Here is a 15,226-nt window from a genome sequence, read left to right as displayed (position 1 = left end):
TTGCTGGCTCCCTGTTATCCACCATGTCTTCATTACTGTCTTGATTCTCCTGCTGTTGCTGGCTCCCTGTCATCCACCATGTCTTCATTACTGTCTTGATTCTCCTGCTGTTGCTGGCTCTTTTCACCTCCAAATCATGGCCCTTTCAAAGACTTTTAAAAACAATACATCCATGTTCCACCTGCATATTTTTTCAGTGTGTTGAAACATCTTTCCTGAAGTTTGAAACACTCTTCTGCAAATAACTGATAGCCTTCATCAGTACCTCTCACCATGCCTTCCTGTGAATCCACCGTCCTCCAGTGTCTTTTAAAGGCCAGGGTCTCTGGATTACAGCAACGTCCAAGAGTTGCACTTCATTCTTAGTTCTGGAACATAAATGCTAAACATGCAACTACTATCTCTTTTGTCCAGTCCCAGCTTGCATGAAACACAGCGTTTTGTGTGTATGGCAGCGACTCCTCAGCACTGTTAAGCTTTGGTGATTTTTCTCACCACAAAGGCAAGTGTGCAAATGTTAATTTTACCTGAACAGTGGTTTTCTTTGTTTTTAATTTTGCGTTGCAGTCATAAACCCACAATAATGCTAAGCAGAAATAAGTGTAGATAACTTTCTGACCGTAGGGGCAAGTGAAGCAGTTGCACTGTAACATGAAAGGTGATCCTTTCTGCTTCTATTTAACAGTTCTGTTTGCCCTGGAAAATACACAGCAATGCTGCTGATGTGTAAAATTAGCACACTAAAGGACTCCCCCCCCCCCTTTCCCCACAGAGTGACTCCCATATCATCCAGCCTTTTTCTGATTCTTTCATTCTCTTCCTGTCCCACTGCTTCATCTTTTGCTCCCTACTTCAACCTCTTTTCTCCTTTCATCTCATCTGTAATATCTCCTTACAATATCTCATGCTTCCTTCCTTCTACCACAGGTGAATTACCTTCTAGCTCTAACAGTATTACTTGATTTTGTTTGTGAATATGTATTGGAATATTTTACTTATTTAGCTGTATTTATTTTGTATAGATCTGCTTATTTGTATGTCTCTGTCCAAAATTTTTCCCCTGTACAATTTACTGTTGTTTTATATTGCATTTAGTATGTCATTATTATGTTGGCTAAAAATGTATCGTGTTTATGCAGATTTTATGGTGAAACCGGTCTGGTCCTGAGATCCAGGAATATACATCTCTGGAGATAGCAGTGGGCTATGTGTTGGTGCTTGATTTTTTGGTATGGGGAACTAGTCAAAAATACATCTCTGGAGATAGCAGTGGGCTGTGTGTTGGTACTTGATTTTTTGGTATGGGGAACTAGTCAAAATTTTATTTGACATTTCTTTATTAGTAAAGCCAAGCGGGTAGTTAGTTAACTAACTAACTAACTACCTACCTACCCACTTGGCTTTACTGATAAAGAAATGTCAAATAAAATTTTTGACTAGTTCCCCATACCAAAAAATCAAGCACCAACACACAGCCCACTGCTATCTCCAGAGATATATATTCCTGGATCTCAGGACCAGACTGGTTTCACCAGTAAGAAACCGCTTATTAAATTCATCTCCCCATCCTAGCCAACTTTATCCACTGCTGTTAGCATTTAAGAGTTGAACAGTGTTATACTGTTATCCTAGGTAGACTGCTTTTTCTTGAATGCCTTACCTTGCCCTTTCAGCACACCTGTAACCAATCCAAGACGTAGCATGCAGTAGACGGTGTGGGTTTAGATGCGTACACAAGCAGCTTTTCCATCAGTTATCCATGCAAACCCCTACAACCAATCCAAGACGTAGCATGCAGTAGACGGTGTGGGTTTAAATGCATACACAAGCAGCTTTCCCATCAGTTATCCATGCAAACCCAAGTTAGCCGAATCTCCTGCCAAATTCACGGTCTTCACTTAAGATTTTTTAGCAGGACTTGTGCAGTCATAAGACATATCCTTTCCCTTTTCACAGAATAGTCTGACAGGGGAAAAATACTGTCACCCATTCCTTCATCCTGCAGGCCACATAAAACCTCTCTCATCTAAAACATATTCTAAGTTCCATCTTGTTGTCATACAGAGCCTACTGCAGGTTCTTATAAAAAGTTCTTTTATTTGAAATATTTTTTTTTTCTATTTCATGGTTTATCAGTAGAAAAACATGTGTTTATTTAATTTCCTTCAAGGTGGTAAAGCTTTACAGTCAATTGCATAAAAAAGGTGGGTGTAGGGAGCACAGTGTGGAATCTTTGTTTGCATACAGAAAACTGAATTTAGCATTGTTGGTATAGTCAGTTTATTTTGGTTGTATGTTTTGGCCTGATGGCTTTTAGCCAGTTAACCTAGCCCCATGGCAGCACATACAAGAGTATTAGAAATCATGTTCTGTCACTTTTTCTGACCACCACCAGCATTGTATAGCTGGAGCAGTGCAATTTCATCTTCTTGGCATCTTCCTTTCTGGTTTCTGGATGTGAGATGGGGTTAAATGACATTTTGATGGTGCCAAATTTAAACCAGGCGCTGTGAATAGACAGTGTTGTTCAAATAAGTGTTAATATCAAGCAGTTAAATAATTGCTCTGATTGGTTAAAAAAATAATATATAAGAAGTAAAAATGCTCAAGCTACTTTGTAAAACAGATACAAACTGAACAGTATTTTCTTGTTTAAATTCTTTAACATTGCTGGTAGGAATGTAGGTATACCTTGAGACAGTTGGAAAATGAGATGCAGTGAACTGCAGTTGTAAAGTCAGATCATGCTTAGCCTTTTCAAAGAGGTAGAAGCATGCTTTGGAGCATTGTTTTAAGTACTTTTGGGTGAATGTTGAAGCTCTGAGGTGCCGTGTTCAGAACAATAAGATAGCAAGACACTGGATTTAGAATAATAACTTGTTTTAGGAGTTATTCCTATTGTTTAAAGTTTCATTTCCAGATTGTATAGAGATTTTGCTCCCTTCACGTGTTTTTGATAAATAAGCACAATAAAAGTAGTCTGAAAACACAGAAAACAAGTAAAGAAAGTTAACAGTAAAAGCAGGAAAAAACACACAAGCACACTCGGCTTTGTGTACGAGTGTGCAACTGGCAGTGTGTGCATATATGTGCTTGCATAATTTAGGTATATGTGTGTGTTTTATTTGTTTACTTACATATGTGCATACTGTGCCCATGTGCACACAACCCTTTCTGTCACTTTAGAACTTTATTGCTTGTGCTGAATATTTCCCTCTTGTGGAATTTGTTGGATTTTATCCAGTGAAATACGAAATGCAGCTGTACCATTGAGTCAATGTATGCTTCTTTTAGAACTGTCTTCCTTCCTCAGGAAGAGCTGTGCTGGCCTGTTTCTTTTCTGTTTGTAAATAACTGCATCTGTTACTGGTTCTTTTATCATATTTTTACTTGGAATGAATAGACCAGTGTCATGGGCAGTCTGAGGGTAATGCCCAGTTAAGGCGCTCCCTTCTCACTTCAGTGTCTTGAATTTGTAATGTTATGGATTAATGCAGTCTGGTACTTTCCTCTCTAGTATTAGCAGTCCCTCCTCTTTCAATACCATGGGATATATCCATGAATGAAAGCCTGTGAGCCATTATTTGCAGAGTAAAATGCTCCATCCTCATTTGTGTCTATCCCAGTGAAGAACATGAAGTGTTTCCCCACACTGTCCATCCCTCACCTTTCATCAGCTCTAAATACTTCACAGTAAGGGCAAGTTTACTTCACTCATGTTCATATTAGTATTCATGTGGATAGACAGAGGGCTTCAGGCACCAGTATTGTCAGTCCATCACCTCTCATCAACACTAAAGCTTAAAAAGAAGACAGTGCTGTCACTGTACTCACCCTGTGGGTAGTCAAGGGGCTTCATTCCCCAGTGATGTCTGTCTCTCACTTTCTACAGGCCTTAAGTGTATCACAACATGGAAGCATGCACTGTCCTTGCCAAACATGGTACCTCTCCCTGTGGATAAACAGGGAGCTTCAGTCCCCCATGCTATCAGTCCCTTTCTTTTCATCAGCACTAAATACACCAAGTATGGAAACCTACACTGTGCCTTCCCCATACTGTCCTTGTAGATAAACAGAAGCCTTCATTTCTCAGTTCTGAGCCCCTCATATTGTACAAGCACTAAGTGTTTAACCCACATGGAGAAGTTTACTGTGTACTTCAGCCTTGATTCACTTCCCCAGGGATCAATCAGAGTGTTATGCTCTTTCTGCAGAACATATTGCATGTTTATTTATTTTGCAAACAGTAGAGCATTTGAAACACTAAGTCATTGCTGTGTTTTATGATAAACAGCTTAGAAACATAGAGAGAAGTTTATTTCTCTAACAGAGTTAAAGTCCAAGTGCCTTTGTAAGCATATGTGCATTTGTGTGATTTCATTGTAGTGTACAGATGGCTATCTCTTTGACTTAAGGTATTTTAAGAGCTATAGAATGTTAATCATGTCTTAATCTCTGCATCAGGCTCACACCTAAGTACATTGTGTTGGGTGAGTTATAAACAGGACCTGCTAAAAATCCTTGCGTTACATCTCGGGAGAAGAAGTGGAAGACAAATGTGTGATGGGTATAAGACTTAGCACTCATATGGCCTGTTTGGCACTGGTATACAACAGATTTGGACATATTCTTTGAAGGCTTGCTGTTTGTTTATTTATTGCTTTTGTTGACTGGGGTAGTAGTCCAATTTGGTGGTAGTAACCCCCTTTTCAGTGAAGGCCTGGGGAGAAAACTATTTATAAAATAGACATTTTTGTACAGTAGAGGAAATTGTAAAACTTCAAAGTTGCAGTGTGGACATACAGTAACTGAAAGGTAGCAATACGAGAGAGAAAACTACAGTGAGTAAACTATAGTGTCACTACATATTAATACATGACAAAGTTACAATTTTATATTTATAGGTAGAAGAATAAAAGAGTGGAGAGTTGTGTGCGATATGAGTAGAAAGAAGATAGTCGGCAAGGACAGGTGAGTGTTGTGTATATTTGTTAGGTTGTTGTTGTGTCTTTCGGCTTTTCCCAGAGAAAAAAGTTGTAGATGTAGAAGGTAGTGAGTATAAGGTGGAATTTTACTGGAGGGAAACACCTGTCAGGGGGTAAGCAGAGACAGTGGAAGTGGCAGTCAGATCAAAGGGATAGATGACACTAGGAAAGTTACCCCAAGAATGTACCTTGTTGAGGTATATAAGGATAAAGTAGGTGTGCAAGGGCCAAGGTAGTCTAGCCTGGGGAGGCGCAGGACAAGAGCTAAGTGTTTTTATGTGTTTTAACAAGTTTTTGAATCTGGATAGGTTGATTTGCTGTCAGATGGTAGGAGGGATAGAATTGTAGATTGTTATGAATAGTTGCTAACTGGGTGACAGAGAAGATAGTATGGAAGTTCTGGCCAGCCTAACTTTTTTAAGGCTAGGCAGTGGTGGGATTTGGCAAATTGGTTAATGGCAAATTTAGTGATCTTGTTATATATAGTTCGGTTTCTATTAGGAGAGATTGATGAAATTTAATTTAGGTGGGGATAGTGTTAAGTAGTGAAGATAAGAGATATGCAGAGCCTTTTTTGGCATTGCTTGTTAAAAAGTATTGGCTATAGTGTAGCAATGTGAGTTTTCTTTATAGCTTGTTGTACTTGAATATCATCAGCTCTATTTTCCTTGTACAGATGCAGTGAACACTGTTACAGTGTTTTAGACATGATCGTGTTCTACGCAGCTGATGCCTAGTACTCTGGTAGATCCGATGCTGTCTGTTCGGATGCAGTGAACACTGTTACAGTGTTTCAGACATGATCGTGTTCTAAGCAGCTGATGCCTAGTAATCCACTGCTGTCTATTTTCATCTGGTTCAACGTATGGGACTCTGATCTGACTTAGATCTGGACTCTGCACCTTTAAACCTTTGAATCCAGGGCTTTGACTCCTCCCCTACCCATAATTCCTCTTCCACCCTTAAAATACCTCAGATCTTGTTTATCTGAACCGAACAGTTGCAGGGCTCTGATCTCGACATTAGGATAAGTCCTTTTTGTCTTGTTATCATGCAAATAATTAGTTTTCTACTCGGCTTTAGCTGTTGTGTGTTTTTTCTTCCTTATCTATCATTATTATCTGTTAGCGTTAGAATTCTTGGAAGGGCTGACTTTAGGAATAGCGGTTAGTTTTGTATTTGGCATTCTTATCTTAGTTTTTTGCAGTATCTGTTACCATTTCTCATGTTTTCTGGATATCAAAGTTTATGTGTGTGAGCTTAATGCTTCTTCCTTTCCAACAACACGGCTGACAAAAGTTTTAAAAAATGCTCAAAATGTATGCTCAAAATGTGACTATAAGATACCTACACAAGACCCCCCCCCCCACTCCCTTTGTGTTTACTGCTTGGAAGCAGTGCATTTAGACAAAGACGGTAAAGTCTATGCTTCTTTTGGTCACAAAGCCTTTCAGAGAACGAGGGGCAAATTGATTCTTCCTGCACAGTCAAGCAATTCTGTGTCATCTCCTTCCCCCATCAACCTCAAAGGATAAAGAGAAAGAAGTTTCAAAATCAAACGAGTCAACCCCAGAAAGCTAGACTCCAGAGAAGACCCTCAAGAGAGCTAGAAAATGGTTTCCATACCCAATAGTTTCCATCAGCCTGGAATTAAAAGTTACAAAGCCTTTGGATCCGAAGCCTCGGATCTGTTCACCCTCTCCACTGCTATTCTTTTCCCGTGGAGCCTATTAACCCTTGGCTCCTTTCACTTGATACTCCAGCATCAGTCTAGGGCATCCTCGATCGCTTCTTCCTCTAGACCTGCCCATTCTTCAGGAAGCCTTACTGAAGCCAGTGTTGACAGAATATTGTGGAGGTTCCTTTGACTGCAGGTACAGTTGGGGGTCCTCTTGGCTCGATCTCTGATATCCTGGCTGGGAACAATGCCATTGACCCCACCACTGATGTTTCCATTGCAGGTCTGACCTTCAGAACCAAAGCCCTCAGATCCATATATCTCTGGACCACCTTTGCCAACAGCAATAGTACCTTCTACTTTGGCCCCAACTCTTCCCCAGTCTCTTTCGACTCTGTCCTTGTCAGAGCTGAAGCATCAGAGCCGGTAGTGAGAGTGACAGATTTACTCAGAAACTGTTGGAGCCCTCCCTCTCCTTTTGGGGTTTCAGCTGTCAACAGCTCAACTCTAGTGTTAGCCTCGGAGATAGGGCAGGTCTGGGCCTCGGGGTCTCTCTCTGCTCTCCCCATTAGAGAGACTTCCTCTGCTCTGATTTCTGCTTCAGCTTTCGAGGCCTTCCATCAGGTTTTCTTCAGACTGAGAGAGGAGGTGCCTCCATCTTATTTGGATCCAACCTAGTCTCGTCCTTGTTCTGCTTCAGATTCCGCTTCTTCTCATCGACAGGGACAGTCAAGTATCAACAGCCTTGAAGAGGTTCTGTCATTGAGCTCCAAGTCTGATTCAGATCCATCACCAGAAGTTCCCCAATGACAGGGCCATAGAAAACATACTTGCAAATGAAAGCATTTAAGTTCATTACTGGAATTTGTTATAGAAGACATGGATTTGGCTGAAGGGGAGAGTTACCTTAGATCCTCCTTCAAAGATGTCTCCTTTGGTGAAATTCTAGAACTGAATTGATGAAACGAAAATGGGGGATTGTACTCTGATATACCTTTCCCAGAAGAATCCATGTTCTAAAGACTTTTGGAGCTGGCTCTTCTACTGCCTAGGTGGTCTCCCACCTGATGCCTTCTTTGATTTGTTGGTGCAGCAGGCCTGGAAGGCGTCTGATACAGCACCAATGCCCAAAAAATATTTGGCCATACTAAAGGATAGTGATCGTTGGAATAAAGGTTTTCCTGTAGATGCTATGGCTGTGGTGGCAGCCACGAAGAAAGAGCTGTCCAAAGACCGCTTATCTGTCCATCCACCTTATGAGAATATATGGCTCTGGACAGATTTTGTAAATGGACTTAGTTCAGTGCACTGAAGGAAAAGTCAGGAAAAGGTCACTGAAGTGTATCTTGCCCACGTTACTCATTTCAAAAGAGTTGACAAAGGAGGTCAGTAATTCTCTGTCAGGTAGTTTGCCAGTGGATATGTAGAAGACTATGGAATCCCAGCTATCAGTTCCCTCTCTGTTTCCATGCATCTGCATTTCAACACAACAGATGGAACAGCTAGGCAGCAGGTACCACTATAGCTGTATGCCTGGATGCAGTTGTGCGATTTTGCAGAAGGCTGTGAGGCATCTTTCATGAACTCCCCTGTGAATCCAGAGATGATGCATGGCTAAAAGTGAATGATTGTGAAATGTGATTATGCTAGACTGAAGCAAACAAAATGTATCCTCTTTGTGTGTTGTTTTTTCATCTGTTTCTGGCATGTTAATCTTAACTTTTTAAACAGGTAAAACTCAAGTTACCTACTTTCACATCTAACTTCTCTAGTGCATACTGCAGAGTGCATTCTTTTCAATCTTACCTTTAAGCATCCCTGTGACTAGCACTTTCTCTAATACCTGCTGGAAAGCACTAGGAAGCCTTAAACTCATACAAACACTGAACTCTGCTTGTTAACAAGGAGATATTAATAGTAGGCACTAAACAGCCTATAATTGCAAAGTACCTTTCTAAGGAAACAGCTCCTATACTTTACAAAGAAAAATAAAAAGCCCCAAACCAGGCATGTCCAAGGGTCAGCTTCCGGTGATTTCTCCTGTCCACCTGGTGAATCTGGTCATACTGGGGCAATGCAGCAATTGCCTCATGTACACAGACAACCCTCTCCTCCTACCACCCAACACTACAACCTGTGAGACATGCACTTACATAGCCAAAATGGAAGCAAAGCTCTCTCCACCCAAGATTGTGCTAAACAGTCAAGAGGAGAAGGTTAACACCCACACTACACCTCAAGCAACACATAGCCCTTCTAAACCCACACCACCAACACCCACATATAGCAACACTAAATCCACATATGCAGAGGCCCTTAACTGTAACCTGCCCAAGCAACAAAGACCTCTGAAGCTGAAACGCAAACAAACACCAATCACAACCAATGTGTCACATAGTTCACAACACCAGTGTGCCACCCAGCAACAGCCCCTAAGGCAAGACAATGTACCTAACACTTTAGTCATAGATGACTCTATAGTCCGCACACTGATGTCCCTCTCACCAGGTTGAATAAGGAGAAAATTACAGTCAGCTGCCTGTCGGGTGCCAGGATCCGCCACATAACGCATGCACTCAAGTCACTCCACAACAAGTACAAATATGACTCTGTCATTGTCCATGTTGGAGTGAATGACTTGAGACGCACCTCCCTGGACTACATGAAAAGAGACATGGAAGAGCTCTCGGATCATGTGGCCCAGGCAGGTATGACCCTAGCCCTGAGTAGCATCCTGCCTTCGCCCAGAATGATACCACAATATAAGGATAAAATGATTGACTTCAACAATTGGCTAAGCTTATGGTGTCATTCAAAGGGGATCCAGTATCTGTCTGCCTGGGATGACATGATTGACAGACCATGTTGCTTTGCCAGAGATGGTCTGCACCTGTCGTCCCTGGGATTCAGGTTACTGGCTAAGGCTCTTGCCACCCCTATAGTGCCTTTTTTAGGCAAACTTCAAAGGACAAAACCACCACCATAACAGGTACAAGCATGCAAAATCTGAAGGTAATGCTACTCAATGCTAGAAGTCTAAACCTCAAAATGCACTCTCTCGAGGCACTCCTAAAAATGGAGAACATCGATATCTGTGCAGTAACCGAGACCTGGTTCAAGGCTCCAGAGAGCACCCCTGCAATACCAGGCTACAACTCTTACCACACTTTTCGTAACCAAACCAGGACCTAAACACTAAAGGTGGAGGAGTGTCAATATTCACCAAGGATATTCACACCACCAGGCTAGTTGGCCAATACAATGTGTCTGAAATTCTCCAAGTGCAACTAACACTAGGTAAGACTGCAATCCAAATTGTAGCTTGCTACAGATCCCCCACCATACCCCAAGATTCTCACTACACCTTTCTAAACATACTGGAAAATATTAAGATAGAACCAAACACCCTAATACTGGGTGATTTTAACTACCCTGCCATTAACTGGGAAAACTACTCATGTCCCAACACCTTTGTGCAACAGTTCTTGGAATTCACAAATTCCAACGCCCTGGATCAACTAATCCATAGTCCCACCTAATCCATAGTCCCACCAGAGGCTCCAATATCCTAGACCTGGTCATTACCAACATGGGAAATCAATGCTCCATACCTATGGTCACCCCCTCGTTAGTCAGGTCTGACCATAAGCTAATCACCCTTAACATCCACATCCCACCCCCACCCCCCCAGTAAAGAAACCACCATAAAAAACTTCTCCAAAGCCAACTTCATGCTACTCAAGTCAGAAGTGACAAACTTCATGACACCCATGCAGACGGGAACTGAAAGTTCAACTGCTGAATCCTACACTAAGGCACTGTATGAGCATATCCACTCATGCATGAATCGTGCCATCCCAAATAGAACCAAAATACTCTCATCTAAAAAAAGGAAACCAATCTGGTGGTCCCCTGCCATAAACAAACTTTACAACAAAAGGAAGAAACTTTTGCAGAAAAGAGGAAAATCCCAGGATGCAAAGAACTCCCTTACTAGCCTCAGAGATGCCTCATAAAATCCTCCAAAGCTAGTTACGAAAATAAAATTGCCAAAGATTCCAAAGACAACCACAAAGCATTCTATAACTATGTCAAGAATCTAAATGGCAATGCTCATATCTGCTCTGAGCTAAAACAGAATGGTATTAAATATACTGATCCGAAGGATATTGCCAATATCCTGGCAGATCGATTCAGTGCCAACTTCACCCCCCTCTCACCCCCTAAATGGCCCATCTCAATACCGGAAGATTGCCAAAATCCAGTAATAACGGCCACACAGGTACAAAACGCACTCTCTAAAGCCAAGAATACAGCATCCATGGGACCAGATGACATCCCGGGCTGTGTACTACATGAACTACAATATGAACTGGCACCTCACCCAAGTGTCATGTTTAATCATAGCCTCACCTCAGGTTTCGTGCCCACTGAGTGGCGCAGAGCTATAGTTATCCCAATCCACAAGGGGGGATCCACCTTGGATCCCGGAAACTACCGTCCCATCAGTCTGACAAGCCTTATTTGCAAGGCCATGGAGCATATTATCATGGAACTTATAAACAAAGACATTGGCAACCTTCAAACACTGGACCCCACCCAGTTTGGGTTTGTGAAGGGCCGATCTTGTCTTCTGAACCTGATTGACTTCTTTGAATCAGTCTCCAGAGCCATGGACAAGGGTAAGGTGGTCCACACAGCCTATCTATACCTTGCCAAGGCCTTTGACACCATCCCCCACTCTGGAATCATAGATAAACTTACTAAGTTGGGCATTAATCCCTTTGTCACCCAATGGGTTGCTAAATGGCTTACTGATAGAACCCACACTGTAAAAGTAGCCGACTCCAAATCCAGCTCCAGACAAGTGACAAGTGGAGTACCTCAGGGTTCAGTCCTGGGGCCGCTCTTGTTTGGCATCTACTTCTCTGAAGTACAGGTCAACACTAAGGGACTCTGGCTAACAAAGTTTGCAGATGACTGCAAACTGGGAGCCATTATTGAATCCCCAAATGATGTGGATACTCTGCAAAAGGGCCTTACAGAAACAGATGCTTGGTGCCAGAGCCATGGGCTCAAGCTCAATGCCAAGAAATGTATTGTTATCCCCTTTGGGAAAAAACATGTATCCATGAATTACCATATAGGTGGCAGTACACTAAACACAGAAAGTGTGATAAGAGACTTAGGGACACAGGTGGACAGTGGTCTCACCTTCGATAACCACATTGCCACAACAGTCAGGAAATCCTTCTATGTGCACACCTTATCACGAAGGGCTTTTCATCCAGAAAAAAGGAGGTCATTGTCCCACTGTACTCATCCCTCATTAGACCCATTATAGAATACAACGCCCCATTTGGTATGTACCTCTCAAGACATCTGCAACAACTGGAAAGGCCTCTGAAATACCTCACTAAAAGAATCACAGGCCTAAAGCAGATGCCCTACGCTGACCGCCTTAAAAAACTCCAGCTATACTCTGTCGCATATCGTCTACTCAGAGGCAATCTCTGCTTAACATACAAGGCCATGTCAAACCCAGAGCTGTTGGACATGCTACACTTAAAGAAATCCCAATCCCTCAGAGCTACACGCTCCAGGGATCTAAACCTTGTCATCACAATAAACAAAACATGCTGGAGGGATAGGTTCCTGACCCAGAGACTCCCCAGACTCTGGAATAGATTGCCCATACATGTCAAGCAGAGTGCCTCTTTGGACCTCTTCAAGAGGAACCTTGACGATTGGATGGGAGAAAGGAAATTCACCCTAGGGATCACGTCAGTCACCCTGCTAGACAGGGGTCCAGGAAAGTAAATAATGTGGGAAGAAATAGCCAAGGAAAGCCCAGTACCAACCTATGAACCTATGTTGATTGGCAGCGTATGTTACCTAGTGAAATATTTTGTTGCCCAGATGTTAAAGGACAGAGGGACGGGCTAGTTCACAGACAGGATGGCACCTTCTCCTAAGATAACACGTGAGGATGAAATAGCATTGGAATGCAATTGTCACTGAAACTTTTTAAGGTTCATTTGGGATGCAGTTGAAGAAGCAGGTGTGAAGGTATTGGGACAAACTCATGCTGTTGTGATGTGTGTGGAGCTAGCTGGTTTATGACCAGTCACTGTAGCAACAATGAAGTCACGCAAAGATTTTGGCTATGTAATTTTGACTTAATGAAATGTTGAGAGACTAGTGTGAAGTTGCTGTGAAAACATCCTTTCTGTGAAATTATTTGTTTGTTTATTTACATTTGTTTACCGGGAAAGTCCGACTGGACCAGAAGCCCATTTTTAGTGGAGGCCTGGGCAGAAAAGCTCCACAGAAATATAAGCAAAATACAATAATTAGATAGTACAATAGTATACATACAGTAAGATGCAGAATACACATCATCCAGTTAGCCTATACAAAGAAGTATTCAATACAGTTTTCCAGTAGCTACTGGTTTAAAAATAAAAACACAACCATTTCAGTGAAGATCACTGTGAGAAAAATAAAATTAGTATGATATCTTGTCAATCAGGTTGGGCACAGGAGCAATGCCAGTTCTTGGACAGATGTTCAAGTAGTAGTTTGAAACTGGAAGATTCAGGTGCGGTTTGGAGGGTGTGGAGTGGAGAGTGCCATAATTTGGCTATTTGATTTGAGATTAGTTAGTCATTTTAAGGTACAGTACTCCTTGTAGCAGCTAGCTAGAAAACTTAGCTTTTGTTAGATTTTTCTATATGCTTTACTTTAATCTTCTTTTGTGCCAACCTATGTATATTTTATTTGGTATTTGTGCTATTTTCTTTATTATTTAAGTAAAACCTATTTTAATTATCTGCAAGCTATTGTGGCTGGTATTTATTTGTTACAAGTGTATTTATGCACTGTTGCTTAATTGAGAAGAGGGTAACCATTTACACTGAGGATAACACACAGTAAGAGCCACGTCTTTGAGACCGCTTCGGACGACTACCTGTAAAAGAGATATCAAGTGGCACAGTCCGAGCATACCAGTAACTGGAAGTCTCCAACTTTCTTCAGAGTGGTGGCAGTACTACCAGGCCCGGGAAGAAAGCTGTGTGGAATTGGGGGATTCAACAGCCTCCCCTGGAAATTGTATGCATGTGTGTGAATGTGAAAAATAATACTTTAAGTGAAAGGCAATTACTGTGGCTAGAGGGGCACTGGGAGACATTGGTTCACAGAGAGAGTTGTGTAGCTCTGTAAGTGAACAGTGTACAGTCTAATTTTGATATGGAGGTTGGAGACCCATACCTAAGTCAGTAGTACACAATCCTTCTAGGCTCATAATGCCAAGGTTGTGTTTTGTGGAGTATTCATTGAAACAGACTGGGTGACAGCATCTACTTCACATTTAGTGATATTGTTTGCCATGATGCCATCACATCCCCCTTTGATGGTTCCACCTTGTTTGGACCAAAGGTTAGAAACCACAAAGCCTCAGCTGAGCAAAAATCAAACTAACAGAATCTTGAAATGCTCAGCGGTACAGGGATCCAACAAACTTATTGCTGTCTAAAAAGTTAAGCACTTTAATCCATTAACATAGGAACTTCTTCAGAACAATTCTAAAAATATACAAAACCATTTTAAATAACCTTTGGCACAAACATCAATCAAATGTCACATATGACATCACATCCTCCACAACTTCTCCTATATCACATCACCACCACCTGTCACACATGAATCTACAAAACAAGCACCGGCAAAACATACGCATAAATACACAAAAACATATTCGGAGGCACTAGGTACCAATCTGAAAAAGAAACAGTGCCCTCCAAAGCAGACAAGCAAGCAACCTGCACCCCCAAACACAAGCCAGAAAACACATAATTCACGTCAGCAGTGTGCCTCACAACAGCCCTTAAGGCAAAACACCATACCTAACACGCTAGTAATAGGAGACTCTGTAGTAAGGCACACGGATGTTCCACTCACCAGGCTGAACAAGAAGGTTACTGTCAGCTGCCTGTCGGGTGCTCGGATCCGCCACATAACACAGGCACTTAGGTCACTCCAGAACAAGTACAAGTATGATGCTGTCATTGTACATGTTGGTGTGAATGATCTAAGATGTACCTCCCTGGACTACATGAAAAGAGACATTGAGGAGCTCTCTGATCATGTAGCCCAAGCTGGTATGACCCTGACCTTGAGTAGCATACTACCTTCACCTAGGATGATACCACAATACAAAGACAAAATGATCAATTTCAACAACTGGCTAAGCTTCTGGTGTCATTCGAAGGGGATCCAGTGTCTGTCTGCCTGGGATGATATGATAGACGAGCCTCGCTGTTTTGCCAGAGATGGGTTGCACCTGTCACCCCTAGGTTTTCGAATACTGGCCAAGGCTCTTGCCGTCCCCATAGTGCCTTTTTTAGGCAAGGCTCAAGGGACAAACCAACCACCGTAACCAGCACAGGTAACCAAAAACTAAGGGTAATGCTACTCAACGCCAGAAGTCTCAACCTCAAAATGCACACACTCGAGGCTCTCCTCAGCATGGAGAAAATCGATGTTTGTGCAGTGACGGAAG

General features: G+C 42.0%; 1 protein-coding gene across 1 annotated transcript in view; it reads left to right on the top strand.

The window, feature by feature from the left end:
- The window catches only part of PELO (pelota mRNA surveillance and ribosome rescue factor), a 1,269,508-nt gene that overhangs the window by 431,172 nt on the left and 823,110 nt on the right, over positions 1-15,226 (top strand). The gene's annotated exons all lie outside the window — the stretch shown is intronic.

Source organism: Protopterus annectens, chromosome 10.part0, assembly GCF_019279795.1.
Source record: "Protopterus annectens isolate FY-2018-M chromosome 10.part0, PAN1.0, whole genome shotgun sequence".
NCBI classification, from domain to species: domain Eukaryota; kingdom Metazoa; phylum Chordata; order Ceratodontiformes; family Protopteridae; genus Protopterus; species Protopterus annectens.
Note: the sequence above shows the minus strand (reverse complement) of the source record. Positions and strands in the feature narration are given on the sequence as shown.